The following is a 17346-nucleotide window of genomic DNA, read 5'->3' as shown; positions in this document are numbered from 1 at the left end:
GCTTTGTCGTCGTAACTAAGAGTAAGAACAGGTGTATGTATACTTGCATGTACACTAATGCTAGGAGCATAGTAAATAAATTTGATGAATTTGAAGAACTGATGATGCCATCAGATGCAGATAACGTAGGAATATTAGACATGGCATTACTCAGTCATAAAGATGCAAAATTCAGATAAACTGATGAGACTTGTGGCAGAGAAGAAAAATGTGTGGGATGCACATAAAATAACAGGTGATACAGAAGCCTGGTATTTATAAATTAGTCTGTAATCAAGTCACAAAGGAGGTTAGGAAAGATAAGGCAGATTATGAGAAGTCTCTGGCAAAGAATACAAAGAACAACAGAAAAAATGACTTCTATGCTTATATTAACAGTAGAAGAAAGGGATTGAATCATATTGGGCCACTTGATATCAGTGTGTTAATTGCTGATGACCCTGCTCAGGTTGCTGACAAATTGAATAGGTATTTTACATTTACATATGAGGAATTCTTTATGGTGACGAAGTTTATCAAACTCTAATGGGAAGCTAAATGATTTTGTAATAACTGAAGGAAAGTGGAAGAGAAATTGCTGAAGCTGAACATAAAAAAGGCTCCTGATGTCAATTGAATCTATCGTATATTAAGGGAGGCAGCAAAGGTGGTAAGCAAACCCTTGGCCATAATTATGAGAGAAATCTTGGATTGGGTGGTGGTCCCTATGGACTAGAGATGTGCGAATGTGCACAAAGGGGATCAAAGGTGACATGAGTAATTAGAGACCTATTAGCTTAGCATCTGTTTATGAGAAAATAATGGAGTCACTAAAGAAGTAATTTAGGAACATCTAGACAGGAATGGAATTATACTGCAGTCCACAACATGGATTTGTTAAGGGGAAGCTTTGTCTGACCAATCTGATTGGATACTATGATGTTGGTGACCAAGAAACTGGAAGCAAAAAAAAAAAATTATCTTGTACTTGGATTTCAGGAAGGCCTTTAATGCTGTTGCACATAAGACTGCTATACAAACTGGAGCAATGTTGCATTAAGGGCAAGTTACTGCTATGGATAAAGAGATGTTTGAGTGGGAGAAGACAGAGTGGTTATCATTGGCACTGCCTTTGTGGACTAATGTTATTAGTAGAGTCCCCCAGGGTTCAGTGCTGGTCCCATTGTTGTTTTCTGTATTTGTTAATGATATTGATGAAGATATATAAAGCTTATTGCCTAAGTTTGCAGATGTTACAAAGGTTAGTAAGGTGGTGAAGGACATTAATCAGGGTGAGGTAATGCAATGAGATCTTGGAAAACTAGGTCAAAGGCAGTTGAAGTTTAACATTTACAAATGCAAGGTACTGCATATGGGTAACAGTTATCCCAGATTAATATACCATCTGTGTGGTACTGCACTCTGGGATTCTAGTACACAGTTGGTATGTTAAAATATGGAAAATGAAAAAAAACTGGGAGTATTTGTGCAGTCAGATATGAAATTCTTTGAGCAGTGTTGCCAGGACAGTTCATAGGGTTTTGTCAACAATATACAGAAACTTTGCTAGCAGGGATAAGGAGGTGATTACCTTTTTTTTGAGGGCCATTGTTAGCCTGCACCTTGAGTACCGTATACAAGAAAATTCACTTTTGGAACGATGTAGACCTGCTAGAACAGGTGCAGAAAAATTCACCCAGATTGCTGAAGGGAACAAAAGAGTGCTCTTACCAAGAATGGCTTCATTTAAGCAAATTGCAATATCTGGAGACTAGGCACCTGAGCGGTGATCTGGTTGAGGTATTAAAGGCTTTGATTGGATTGAGTAAGCTAAATATTGATGGCATTCTTCTTTTTGAGATTACACACAGGAAGGTCGCATAAATTCAAGTTGAGGAAGGATGGCTGTGGGGTAGATGTGTGGAAGTTTGTCTTCAGTCAGTGGGTAGTTGATTGTTGGAACAAACTTCCATCTGTTGTTGAAGTGGATGGTTTGAATAAATTCAAGGAAGAACTAGACAGATTCTTAGAGGGTATGAATGGGTGAAGTGTGTATTTTTTTTTTGTCTGATACTTTATAAGCTTGTTTTCTTGCATTTACCACTACTAATACTAATTTGAAAATGGGGAGTACAGTGTGTACACAAAGAACAAAGAGGGGATGGGGGGGGAGTTATGCACTTAGTTAATAAGTACATAAAATCTAAGGCAGTGCATCCAGTTGACAAGGATGGCTACTGAAATGTTGAGTCAGTTTGGTGTGATATAACCACTGGGAAAACAAAAATGAGAACAAGTGTTTTATAGGCCTAATGACTGTGATGAGTGTAACAGACAACTATATAGAATTAGGGTGGGTTTGTATATCAGAAAGTCTTTTTAATGGGAGATTTTAACCTTCCAGATATTGACTGGAATTTGTTGGTTGATGACTAACATATGCACAAGGCTTTTTGGATTTATTGGATGACTGTTTTCTACAGCAGCATTTCAGAGAGGTAATGCTCTTGATCTAATTATCAGCAGTGATTCTTCATGCATTTAGAATCTGCAAGTAAAAGTTCCACTGGGTAGGTAGCAGTGATCACAGTACACTGATGTGGGATATACTTTTAAAGACATAAGAACTGTCAAGGTAAAGTGAGTGGAAGGGCTTTCGTAAGGGTGACCACATTACTCTCAGACAGTTTTTAAATTCTGTGCAGTTGGGACCAGTCGATGATGTCACCAAAAACAAATTCTAAAAGGTAAGAAGCATTCAGAGATGTAATTGTAGAAATTACTAGGCTTTTTGTACCAACTAAGAAATACTTTTCAATACTTAAACCTAAATTGCTGTCAGATGAACTGATGAAATTTCTGGCAGAGAGGAAAAATTCATGGAATGCATATACAAGGTCAGACAATTAAGTTTTGAGACTAAAATTTTAAAAATTTATTTTTAATCATGCAAATACGAAATAGTTAAAAAGTTTCAAAGTACTCTTCCCCCTAATTCAATGCACTTTGTCCAACGCTTCTGCCACTTACTGAAACAGCTGCCAAAGTCATCAACTGTGAGGTCCTTCAAAATTTGTTTTACGATTTTGATTTTCTGTGTCTGCAAAATCCTCCCTTTCAGGTAATTTTTTGATTTTGGAAAAGACCAAAAATTGCATAATGCCAAATCTGGTAAATCTGGTTGTTGTTTACTATGGCAAAATTATCTTTGTTCTAAAAGTTTTCATTAATGGTTTTGTTACTTTTGAATACTGATTAAATGATAATTCAATTAATTGTGCCAAATCTGGTAAATCTGGTTGTTGTTTACTATGGCAAAATTATCTTTGTTCTAAAAGTTTCAAAGTACTCTTCCCCCTAATTCAATGCACTTTGTCCAACGCTTCTGCCACTTACTGAAACAGCTGCCAAAGTCATCAACTGTGAGGTCCTTCAAAATTTGTTTTACGATTTTGATTTTCTGTGTCTGCAAAATCCTCCCTTTCAGGTAATTTTTTGATTTTGGAAAAGACCAAAAATTGCATAATGCCAAATCTGGTAAATATGGAGGGTGATCCATGACCATAATTTGTTTCTGGAACAGCGAGTGGTGAGTGCACTGGAGCGTTGTCATGATGCAAAAACCATCTCTTGTCAAAAGAAAAAAAGACCATAAGTCTGGTCTTTTTCTTTAATCGGGTAAAATTTCTGATTAACCGTACATCCCTCTGCTACAAATGTGTATTCACTCAGAACTTCGAATATCAAAGAAAATATCAGCATCATCTTTGTTTTTGACTTTGATATTTGAAGTTTTTTGGTCTGAGCGAGTTTGATGTTCTCCATTCCATTGATTGATGTTTTGTTTCTGGATTGTACTGATAACAGCAACTTTTATTCTCTGTGATAACATGGATCAGAAAATTATCTTTTTCGATCTGTTCATAAATTTCTTTACATAAGTTCGTTTGCTGTTGTTTTTGTTCCAACATCAAGTGCAGAACCAATTTTGCTGCCAACTTTCTCGTGCCCAGTTTTTCATGTAAAAATTGACACTCTTTCCCTGTTCATATCAACTTTAGCAGCCAACATGGTACATGTTAACCAATGATCAGACCTCACCAGTGTTGCAAATTTCTCTAAGTTTTTGTCCATTGATTTGGTAAACGGCATACCATACCATTCATAGTCTTCCACTGCTTATCTCCCTTCATGAAACCTTTTGTGCCAATTCATAACATTATTTTTAGAATTGGAGGACTCACCGCATGCTTGTCTTATCATTTCCACAGGTGACTTACCACCAATTTAACACAACATATTACATTTGTTCTTTGCTCAATCGTTCTTTCCATTTTTAACGGTTACAAAATTTAGACATGTGCAACTTCACAAGGCTCTTATTTGCTTACTAATAAATATAGTGAATTGAAGCTTGGTTGAGTAGTCTCCTATTATGTAATGAATACACAGCTAGTGCAACATTACCAAACCAATTGGCAATAAATAAAAAAAACAGTCTTGAAATTTAATTGTCTGACTTTGTAAATTATCAGGTGACACAGAAATCTGTGGTAGATATGAACTAGTCTATAATCAAGTCAGAAAAGAGGTTAGGCTGAGGTTTGTAGGCTGAGGAAACCCATTGTAAATGGAAACACTCCTCTTGAAGAAGAAGAAAGGAGGTTAGGCAAGCTAAGTGGGTATTATGAGAAATCTCCTGCAAAGGATGCAAAGAAAAGCAACAAAGACTTTACTTATAGTGGAAGGAACAGGTTGAATCACATTACTCCACTTGATGTTTAACTGTTGATGATCCTGCTCAGGTTGCTGACAAACTGATTAAGTATTTTGCATCAACATTCACACACTGATAACAGAAAATTTCATTTCTGTCCATCTTCCATGTTGTCCATTTATTCTTCCACTAATTGCACAGCAACAAATATAACATTCATTGCTTCAGCTGCTATGGATACCCTATGTGATATGTATGAAAATAAGAAATAATAATTTCTATATTTCTGTTTGTCCAATTTTGATGAAATTTGGAATGGCTCAGCAAGTCTTTTTAAAAAAGCTAAATAATATAATTTCATCATTTCCTTAAAAGAATAACCTATGTAAGTTGTAGTCGAGTGGTCAGACGTGAGGATGCATAAGTACATGTGCCTTGAGTGACTAGGGTTCAAGCCTGTGACTACTGAATACGGTACTGTTTGTTGTATTTTCTGTCTTGTGAACTCCTCTGACTGTGCGATCGTCCTGGAGTATAAACAGAAAATTTATTTATTTATTTAATGCAAGGGTGGATCAATAAGTGGAACTATAAGCTGTAACATCTTTATCTGAGATATTGTAACCATACTTCACATACATAAAATACAATCTTTCAACTGTGAGAAAATATTACTCAATGTAAGAACCAGCAGATTTGCTGCATTTTCTTTAGCGTTCTTTCCAGTCAGTGAATGCACTTTGCTAAAAATCAGGAGGCTGATGTTTACACCAATGTTTAATGTCAGAAACAAGTTCCATATCACTCTCAAGCACCTTACCATGCAGGTATGCCTTCAGTCTACTAAACAAAAAAATATATATAATAAAAATAACGGATGGGGCAAGGTCAGGGCTCTATAGGGTAAGTGAGGCATTATGTTCTATCCCAGCTGGGTGGTCTTTCATAGTATTGTCTGTGCTGTGTGCGACCTTGTGTTATACCAATGAAAGTTGATGTCCTGCCAATTCACTTTAGGTCTTTTGGTTGTTCAAATAATAACACATACAGTTTACCCAGTTAATTTATTAGTAAAGTACAAATAAGATAACAAACGTACAAAAAACAGTAGCTTTCGGAACGCGTGTCCCTTTATCAACTGACTTAATGTAAATATGAATTTAAATACGCTACAAGCAGAGTGGCACGTTAATTATTGTTGTTGCACGGACGTGATGTTTTACGCCAGTGATCATCTAATAGTAAAACTGTAGTTTCCAGGATTGGATGTAGACGCATTCCTTTCTGGCGATTCAATGCTGTAGGGTTGTTGGCTATGTTTAGAGACTCTAGCCATAGGCGGTGGCGAAAGTGACGTGAGTGGTCCACTATCTCAAAGTCGCGTTTGGGGTCCAGATCGTGGTTGGTGGCCCAAAAATGTTCTGTACCATCTGCCATCGGGCTAATCAGACCTCTGATACATACCGGTTACGCCAACAGCGCAAGTTCATAAACTTAAGCATAGAAGCTAACTCCTTAATGACGAACACTCGTTCAAACGACACAACTTCTTTCGTCTTGAATCTTAGTAGCAAACAACTGTCCAGCGAGCAGCTGAATGTTTTGTCAAACGGTATGAAATTCGCCGTTATACCATCGAAACCTCCGATCACACAGCTCGCTATGGGTATAGAAGCCAGTATTACCAACCTTCCTGAAGAAACTGCCAACGAGATCCGTTTTAAGACGGCCGCAATCCTCCGCAACACTCGAAAAACGTACTCAAACCTTAACCATCGTCAACATGCCGCCCTATTATCCATAAGAAAAGACAACTCCATCGTTGTACTTCCTGCGGATAAAGGACGCCGGACTGTTGTGTTGGATCGATCAGCCTACCGAGAAAAAGCCTTAACCCTATTACTCGATCCCAACGTATATGAACCTCTACCTGATCCTCCCATTAAGGTCTTGAAACGTCTGGAGGCAGATGTAAATAAACTTGTTCACGCATGGCTTAAAGATAAGAAGATCTCGACCACGACTCAGCATCTTCTACGTGCTACTGGCTGCCAACTACCGCAATTCTATGGATTACCAAAGATCCACAAACCGGGTATTCCTCTCAGACCTATAGTGTCTTGCTGCAGTGCCCCAACGTATGAACTGTCCAAACATATCGCGCGCCTCCTGTCGCCTCTTATAGGCAATACATCTCGCACCGTTAAAAACAGCGGTGAATTCATCCACCTCATTAAGGACCTTTCAATCCCTGACAACTCTGTCATGGTATCATTTGACGTGGTTTCTTTATTCACCTCGATTCCCGTCCAACAGGCCGTGCTCTGCGCCAGAAGGCTCCTCGAGAGCGACTTAAGCCTCCAATCCAGGACAGCACTATCCACTGATGACATCTGTACCGCCCTCAATCTATGTCTGTCTAGCAGCATCTTCACCTTTGAAGATTCACTCTTCAAACAAGTGCATGGCACTGCTATGGGTGCCCCTGTCAGTTCCGTAGTCGCGAACATCGCCATGGAAGATTTGGAAGAACAAATACACCAGAACCCACCTACACCCATTACTCCGTGGTGTAGATACGTTGACGATATCTTCACCATAATACCACGTGGTTCTGAAACGGCAGTACTGGAACACCTCAACTCCCTATCCAATTTCATCAAGTTTACTATGGAATCAGAGGTGAACGGTTCGCTCCCGTTCCTGGACGTCCTAGTGCATCGCGTGGGCCCACATCTAGAGACCTCAGTATACCGCAAACCCATGTGGTGCGGTCAATTCACCAACTACGGGTCTGGCCACGCTCCAAGCCATCTCAACAGCACTGCCCGCACCCTATTCTCCAGGGCCTGGAGCCATTCCAGCACCGATACAATTAGACGCAACGAGATCTCCCGTGTGAGGACGGACCTAACCAGATGCGGTTATCCATCCCATATACTAAACAGATGCTTGTTGCAGGCAGAAGAACTCACATCCAACCCGAGACCTCCGAAGCAAGTCGGCATATCATCCGCCTACATTCCGTATTATCCAGGAGTGTCAGGACGTATCTCGAAGGTCCTTAGAAGTTATAACATCAAATGTGTACAATTACCCGGCAGGAACCTACGGTCACTTGTCTCCAACGTGAAGACCCCTGTCACACCTGTCTTACGCAGCAATGTAGTGTACCGTATCACCTGTAGAGCCTGTAACAGTTGCTACATAGGGGAAACATCAAGACGTCTCCAGGATCGCCTCACAGAACACGACAGGGCTATCCGACTTGCCGAAACTGACCAGTCCGCGGTCGCAGAACATTTTTGGGCCACCAACCACGATCTGGACCCCAAACGCGACTTTGAGATAGTGGACCACTCACGTCACTTTCGCCACCGCCTATGGCTAGAGTCTCTAAACATAGCCAACAACCCTACAGCATTGAATCGCCAGAAAGGAATGCGTCTACATCCAATCCTGGAAACTACAGTTTTACTATTAGATGATCACTGGCGTAAAACATCACGTCCGTGCAACAACAATAATTAACGTGCCACTCTGCTTGTAGCGTATTTAAATTCATATTTACATTAAGTCAGTTGATAAAGGGACGCGCGTTCCGAAAGCTACTGTTTTTGTACGTTTGTTATCTTATTTGTACTTTACTAATAAATTAACTGGGTAAACTGTATGTGTTATTATTTGAACTATGGACCCCAGTACCCCAGGCCCTTTCATCACCATTCTTTTGGTTGTCAGAGCTCGATTAAGCATTTCCAAGGACAATCATCTTTCTTTGTTAATGGTTGTTCCACCTTCCAAGAAATTGATAAAAATGAAGAAGGTTGTCATAAGTTTTATCGAAGATTTGAAAAGTTTTAGCTTTTTGTTTACAGTTGATGTCAGGTGTGCTTATTTCATGGATTGTCATTTAGTTTATGGGTCATAATCGAAGAGCTGTCATTTAGTTTATGGGTCATAATCGAAGAGCATGTTTCACCAAATGTGATGACCCCTTTAAAGGACTCAGGACTGCCAGAACCAAACCTCTCCAGAAGATCTTCATAGATCTTTTTCCTCCCAGCCACTTCCATTTCTCATGTGAGCAGCTTAGGCACCCACTGAGAACAGATATTTCTGTAAAGCAGTCTGTTTATAATGGTCAAAACACTTCCCTTTGACATTTTTGCATCCATTACTTGTCTGGTTATGAATTTGTCATTTCAAATGAGCTGGTCACTGAGTTCTCCATTTTCACTGTTTGTGACAGATGCTAGTCTTCTTGGCTCTTAGTTTTCCCTTGATGCCGAAATCACCTTCCTGAAACCATTGGAGCCATATCTGGACATTACTTCACTCAATTATCTGGTCCCTATAGGCTGTCAGGAGTTTTTCATAGATGTGGCCGACTGCTCACCTGATAAAGGGATGTGTATCCAAATAAATAAATGGACAATTGGTACGGTAAGTGTACATCATAAATTCTCCTCTCTTCCTTATGGATGCACATGTGTGAGTAATTGCACATTACTTATTGACTCACTGTATATATGTGAAAATAATAATTGCTGGATTTCTATTTGTGTGATTTTAAATTTGGGATGGCTTGACAAATTGTTCAAAAAGGTGCAAATAAAAAATTTCAAAAATTACCAGGATTGGAATCATTGCTTTTAGGCAGACAGATGTGGTGAAGACAACAGGCACTTATGCATATATATGTGTGAATGTGCCTAAAACAGACTGGGGTTCTATAAATTGAATCTCCAGAAATTGGACATCTTCATGGTGTCCTAACTGAAAGTGTTACATAAACTAAATGCTGATGGCATATTTACTCTTTCTCATATGATAAACACCAAGGTAGCATACATTTGAATTGAAAAGGATATTTAAATATACAGGGTGTCTCAAAAATATTGGTACAAACGTTTAGGGGGCGGGGAGGTAGGTAACATCTAAAGAAATGTGAATCGCATAGGAATCCATAACTGGAAATGTCACGGGAAAGTGGTAGCAGAGGCACAAGAAGCAGAAATGACACAAGACAGTAATTAGTGACAAACATTTATTTGGCATAATATTAACAATGGAGTACGAGATGGATTCATTTCATGATGTTACAACAGATGCTCAAAGGTTCCACCATGAAACGTCATGCATGCATGACACCGACACAGCATGGATTGGCGGACATGGTCGAACACACCTGGAGTTTCTTTGACAGTAGCAGCAGCACAGACAAGTCTTGCCACGAGATCCATTTCCATCTCCACAGGCGATTCATACACGGGCTCCCACAGAAAGAAATCAAGGCTCGATAAATCAGGTGAGCATGGGGGCCAGGCAATGGGGTCCACCACAGCCAATCCATCGATGCCCAAAACGCCTGTTCAAATGGTCACGAACACACCTTCCATAATGGGCAGGCACCCCGTCATGTTGAAACCAAATGTTGCGTCTCACATCGTCAAGTAACCCTGGTAGAACTTGTTCAAGAAAGATCCGATATTTAGCAGAGTTCATGCGGGATGGTAACAGGTGTGGACCGACAATACCTGCCCACACATTTATTGCGAAGCGATGTTGTGCCACGAGGCGCACACCGTGTGGGTTGTCGTGAGCCCACACATGAGCATTGTGCTGATTGAATAAGCCTTCCCGAGTGAAATAAGCCTCATCCGTGAACAAAATAGGCTGGAAAATTCAAGTCTTGAACACTTTCTTGGAGAAACCACTGCGCAAAAGCCACACGTGCAGGATGATCTTGGGGGAGCAGTAACTGAACCCTTTGGAGATGAAAGGGGTGTAAGGAATCGTTGTGCCAGACACGCTGTACACTGCATAGAGACACTCCTAAAGCAGAGGCAATGGCACGTGTGCTGGTAGTAGGATTATTCTGGACGTCATTCAACACACTTTCTTCTATGGTGGGAGTTCGCGTCGAGCGTGGTTGCCCGCATTACTCCTGTTACCTCTAAATGACCCATAATCGCACAAATTTTGATGCTCACGTGCAAACAAATGGTGGTCCGGTACATGTCTGTCTGGGAAGCTTTCTCCATAAATTCGTTGAGCGGCTCGTCCATTGCCCTCTGCTAATCCATACACTAGGTGCACATCTGCCAGCTCACAGTTTGTATATTGATATATGCTCTTCGTGTGGTGACTACTGCTTGAATGAGTAAACCAGAAATTTTCCCTCTCGCGAACTGATGAACAGCGCCGTCTACCGACTTATGGTGACTTTTCTGGTTATGGGTTCCTATGTGATTCACATTCCTTTAGATGTTACTTACCTCCCCTAAACGTTTGTACCAATATATTTGAAACACCCTGTAGATATGTGTAAATTTTTCATTTATCCAGAAAGTAATTGAACGATTACTTTCTTTTATTAACTGATGGAAGTTGGCGTAAACTTCCATTTGTTATTGTGGAAGTAGGTACTTGGAATAAATATAAAGGTTTGAACAAATTTTTAGATGGAATGGGTAAGGTTTTTTTTTTTTTTTTTTTTGCTAACCTTTGTTTCCTTATACTACGTTGGTAATACTAATACAGTGGCGGACAAAAAAACTGCATCACCTTAAAAAAAATAAATAATAAATAAAATAACATTTGTAGTGAAACGTATAAGATAGTTTGATTACAGTCGTTTTGTTTGTCACAAAGCAAAGGTATTGCATCAGCCGTTTCTATAAATATGCCATTGGAAGGGTATACATGTGTGGAGGTGTCAGCATGGCTCCATATGTTCAGTTAACACTAAGAAAAAAGGTGTAGCTGTTGGTCTGTCCCAGGAAGAGCTTTCTATGCGTGCTATCACTGATAAAATAGGCTGTTGATAAAATAGTCAACAGTATCCCGGATGCTGAAATTAAAGCTTGAAACCTGTGATGTGAAGAGAAGACCTGGATCAGGCCGTAAGAGTGTGACTATGCCTTCCCAAGATCAATATTTGAAACGGCTATGCCTTTGTAATCGCCATGCTAGTGCTTCTGATCGAAAACTGGACTTTGAGATGGCATCTGGTGTTGAAACAAGTACAAGGTATTGCATCTATTGCAAGACCATCCTGCCTGCATAACACCGACTGTAAAGTTCCTCGCCGGTCAGATGGTCTGGAGATGCAAAACAAGCAAAGGGATGGGGCGAATTAAGTTTATTAATGGAATGGTGAATGCAGAAAGTGCAAGGTATTGCAACTATCCGAGGCGCCTCCATAGCCAGCTCCACAGCAGCAGTGCATAGCACACGCTTCTTGATTAGACCGGGGTTCGAGCCCGTCACCACCAAATACGGAGGATACGGAAAGGTCAGGGAATGACCACCGCATATTCCCGGAGCAATATGGCCTTAGTTGCTAATGCTCCTAAAAAACCAAAATAACAACATAACAGCAACTATCCAAAGACAGCTTTTGGAATGTGCATGCCTATCGGCCCAAGAAGAAGCCTTTGTTTACCCAACAAATGAGGAAAAGCAACTTGCTTGGGTTAAAATGCATGTTTCATGGACAAAAGAGCAATGGGGCATATTCTTCTTTTCTGACGAATCTAAATTCAACCTGCATGACTCGGATAGGAAGCGATATGTCAGAAGACGAAAATCAGAAGCAGACCATCCTGACTGCATAACACCAGTTGTAAAGTTCCCCGCCAGTCAGATGGTCTGGGGATGCATAACAAGCAAAGGGATGGGGTGAATTAAGTTTATTAACGGAACGGTGAATGCAGAAACCTACACTGCTATCTTGATGGAGTGCCTGAAACCCATTATTAGGATCACCACACAGACGTCCAAAACTGCATTTTTCAACAGGACTCAGCACCTTGCCACACAGCAAAATTGGTAAGTTTTATGCTATTTAGATTTAATGATGAGTTTGTCTTCTTGTCTCACAAGGCTTAAAACATACTTACACCAATGTTTTCCATCATTTTTTCCCCTTAAGGTACAGTCATACCTCAGAAATGCTGGCATTACAGTGTTGGACTGGCCCGGAAAAATTACAGATTTGAACCCTGTTAAATTGCTGGTACATAATGTCATCTAAAATTGCTCAGAAGAAACCAACAAGTAAGATTCAACTGCAGGAGAGCATTGCAAGGATGTGGTACCATGAAATTGGGCTTCCGTATATCCAGAAGTTGATCAACTCTATGCCAGATTGTTGCAAGGCTGTAATTGCAGCTTGAGGAGGAACAAAAAATATTGAGGACTTATTTTGCTGATTTACGGTACATAATACTATTACGTTAACTTGTCATTTCAGTTTGTACACATAAATGCATTAAAATGTATGTTTGGTTGTCATGATTGCCATTTGCATGATTTCTCATATTTCCATTAATTATGCATTTTACCCTTTGGGAAGATATTTATGGCAGTTAGGTATATCAGGTGGAGTCTTTTTATTGGATTTCATTCACAGAGATATATATCTCATCTAACAAATGCATTTTGAACATTTCTGCAACCTGCAATGCAGTGCAAAACACATTATTTGCAAAATTCACAGGTTTTTTTGTCTGCCACTGTATATGAATAATATTATATTGTGGTATTCAAAAGTTGATTGCAAGATCTTTGAGCATCACCTGAAGAAATTAGATTGTAGAGAATTTGGTATGAAAATTGGTTACACACTAATACAAAAACAAAATTATGAAAGTTGCTAAGAAATTTAAAATGTAGACAAAATCGACAAAAATCATAGTAATCTAATAAATTTTTTTTTTGACAGCCTTAATTGAGCAGTTTTTAATGACAATGTAAGACAGATCGTGGAAATGAACAGTAGAACAAAGCAGAATAGGAAGTTAGCTAACATGTTAATCCCCACAAGACGGTGTTCATGCCTTACTTTCTTTAAGTGTTAGACTACTTACACAACATTTATGTTATAGTTCACCTTACTGCTCAAGCCATGTGGCTATGTAACATCACAGGTAGCATATTTCTTAGTGCAAAATGAATTTAGATGCCTGACAGACCCAAATAATGGTTTCAGTTTTTTTTTTTTTTTTTTTTTTTTTTTGAATAGGTCAAGGTATGTTGATTATAGTATAATTATATTTGAAAAAAAATAAATTTGTGGTCTTGGAATCTATTTTTAATTAACAACATAGCAATTAGCATGTTAAGCAAATTCATATGGAGCAAAAGTCAAAATAACTACATTGCAATCTTGATATACTGTTCTTGGTTATACTACAGGTTCTGATATAGTGTATGTGCAGTCAGATATGAAGTTTTCTGAGCAGTGCAGAGAGGATGCATGAGCAACTCATTGGCTCTTATCAATTGAGGTACAGGAATTTTGCTAGCAGGGATAAGGAGATGATTATACCCCTGTACAAGACAATGGTCAGGCCACTCCTTGAGTACTGCATACAGGTCTGGAGGATGGATGTAGAGCTGCTGGAACGAGAAGGGCAACGAGATCGGTGGCAGGAACAAAGGGTTGCTCTTACCAAGAAAGGCTTAAATTCTGCAAATTGCAGCATCTGGAGACTAGGCACCTGCAAGGTGATCTGATTGAACTGTGTAAGGCCTTGAATGGTGATGGGATTCTTCCTCTTGTTCAGATTATGCACCTGAGGGAGCATAAATTCAAATTGAGGAAAAACAGTTATAGATGTGCGGAAATTTCCCTTTAGCCAGCAGATAGTTGATTGCTATAACAAACTTCCAATGACAGCATTGTGGAAGTTGACAGCTTAAATAAAATAAATTCAAGGCAGAACTAGACAAACTTTTGGACTGAATGGATGGGTGAAATGTTTTTTTTTTTTTTTTTGGTTGATGCTATATAAGCTTGCTTTCTTGCATCATATGCCTCTACTAATGCTAATATGTGATCATGTCTTCTGAGAGGGACATAAAAAATGCATTTTATGACAAAAACAAATTTCACAGTAGACACTAGTAGAAGCAGCTACTGTAATAGTTTTCAAAGTGGACCACTGAGCTATCATATTCTCTTCTGCGATATATTCCCTCATTCAGTTTTGCCCATCCCATCTCACCTCAGTTAGAGATGCAATAAAAAATACATCAACAAAACATTAAATTGCACACAGGACACTCACAAAACTAAACATTTTCCTCTGAGAGGGAAACCAGCTACCGGATTTATATATATTTCGATATAAATTTCGATATAAATTTTTGTAAACAACAGCATGTAACATTCTTTTCGACGATAAATTCATATTTAGAATGGCCAAAACAGCTAAAGGCAGAATGCAAAGTGTACATGAATTGATGAACAGTTTGTATATTTTTATGAGTTGCTGCTACTTACTGCAGTACTATAATATTCACTTGTTAGATTTATGGGCAATTAGAAGTAAGTGAAGCAAATTTAAAAATGGTATGGACATGCAGAGAACTGAAGATGGGAAACTAGTTAAGCAAATTTTTGATAATAAAAAAGAATTTTGATTGATGGTATCAAGCAAGCGAGTATTAGTAGAAAGAGGGCTTGATGTGGCTAGACCTAATAGGAAATAGGATATCATGAATGAAATGGTGAATGGAAGCCCTGATAATCCAGAATAGCTGATTTTTTTTTTTTTTTTTTTTTTTTTGTCAGAGTAGTCTTGTACACCCACTGGATGTAACAGATTTGCTTGATCGATGATGAATTTTCTGAATGCCATTCCTCCACATTTCAGTAGAATAATAGATATATATTAAGTTTTATAGATTCCCATTTCTGAAATTTAATGGGTATTTTTATGCAGGATAAGTCAAAAGCAGCTTCACAACTTCCCAACTTTGTAAATGTGTTCACTACGGTCAACGGGCTGACAGATGTAAAAGTAGATATAGATAACTTGGAATTTTCATGCTCGTTTGTTGTTGATTACTGAAGTAATGCCGCCCCCCCCACACACACATCACTGTAGTGTAAACCTAAATAGTGACATACACTGGTGCAGCAAGAGCACAGGGCATTTTTTGGATAGAAGAAATGACATTGTTAATTATTTCTTCTATCCATATCCATAATTTCTATTTGAGTGAAGTGAAAACTTTGTACAAAGTTTGATAAAACTCTGCTGAGAAGTTATTCATTTTGATTGGCATAAGCTTAGATACCAGGTGTTTTGTGCACCATGTTAAGAAGGCTTTTAGTGATGTCATAACTGAGGAAACTTGAGGAAATTAGGAGTTTCATGCATAGGCCACGATGTATTGAACCAAAATCGATGTATTGAACCAGCATAGAACTTCGTGTACTGCAAAATAAAACAGTATGGAGAGTATTGTTTTTTTTTGGTAGTTGTTGGCGCATAGGCTTCTGTGGCCATAATGCACCTTCCAAGGTTTTTGCAGTACTTTGATCCAAGCCCGAGGCGGGAATCGAACCCGCGACCTTTGGCTTGCCAGGCAGGCACTTTACCCACCCGGCTAGCCCGGTCGGCTGGAGAGTATTGTAAAGGTGGTTGCATCCAAAACCATACAAGTTGAAAATAATACGAGCTAGTACAGCTAACAAGGTCAGATGTCAAATATTCTGTGTAGATACTCTTTATCAAGATGGCAAAAGGGGAAGAGCTGCTTTTTTTTTTAGCATCATGTGCACTTCCCATGTTGCAGGCAAAGTGAACACACAATGTGAGAGTGTGGAAAAATGAAAAACCCAAAATAGTTTTGGAAAATAGCTATCTCAAAGTTAATGTTTTGTCCCTCAAGTTGCAAAAAAGGTGGTTTGCAGCTTGTTCTTCACAGAAAAAATATTCATTGGTTCTTTCTGATCCCACAAATTGCCCAAGGTGATCCAAGTAGCAGTGTCTTCTGCCAGCAACATGGTTCACCCCCTTAACATTCTATAAGAATGTGGAACCAAAAATGCTGGTCCCATTTTTTGGCCAGCTTGTTTGCTGTACCTTACACCATCAGACTTCTTTTTGTGGGATTATGTTGAGAGCCAGATGTACACCAATGAGCCAAAACATTGACCAGCGAGTCGTTATGCAAATCGAAGCAGCTGCAGGTGAACTACAGCGCAGGCTGGGACATGGTATAAAAAACACCTGATACTGAGCTCCATTAATCAGCATTACTTTTGTTCTTCAGATGGGAAAGGTAGCGGACTTAAGTGAGTTTGACAAAAGCCAAATTGTAATGGCCAGACAACTGGGTCAGAGCATATCCAAAACGGCACTGCTGGTGGGATGCTCACGGTCAGCCATGGGTTTCCCTCCTCAGACCTACCGAAAGTGTTCTGAGGAGGGAAAACCCACGAACTCCCTGTGAGGTGTTGGATGACCATGGCTCGAGATGAGCGAAGGCTCTCCCAGATGGTATGTGGCAACAGAAGGGCAACTGTGGCGCAACTCTCTGGTAATTGGAATGTTGGTGACGGGAGTAAAGTGTCACAACATGCAGTACATCGAACCCTGCTGAAAATGGAGCTGCGTAGCCACAGGCCACTCAGAGTGCCCATGCTAACCACAGTTCACCGGTGACAGCACCTACAATGGGCACGCGAGCATCGAAACTGGACCTTGAGTGATTGGAAGAAGGTCGTCTGGTCCGATGAATCACATTTCCTGTTGCACCATGTGGACAGCCGGGTACGTGTGCGTCATTTACCTGAGGAATTTATGCCGCCTGGATGCACCGTGGGATGAAAACAAACTGGTGGCAGA

General features: G+C 39.6%; 1 pseudogene across 1 annotated transcript in view; it reads left to right on the top strand.

Moving 5' to 3' along the window:
• The window catches only part of LOC150087118 (DET1 homolog), a 55884-nt pseudogene that overhangs the window by 9311 nt on the left and 29227 nt on the right, over window positions 1–17346 (top strand). The window lies entirely within an intron of this gene.

Source organism: Mastigoproctus giganteus, chromosome 4 (genome assembly GCF_048544385.1).
Source record: "Mastigoproctus giganteus isolate SK-2022 chromosome 4, ASM4854438v1, whole genome shotgun sequence".
NCBI classification, from domain to species: domain Eukaryota; kingdom Metazoa; phylum Arthropoda; class Arachnida; order Uropygi; family Thelyphonidae; genus Mastigoproctus; species Mastigoproctus giganteus.
The sequence above is the reverse complement of the archived record's forward strand: the minus strand, read 5'-3'. Positions and strand labels throughout refer to the sequence as shown.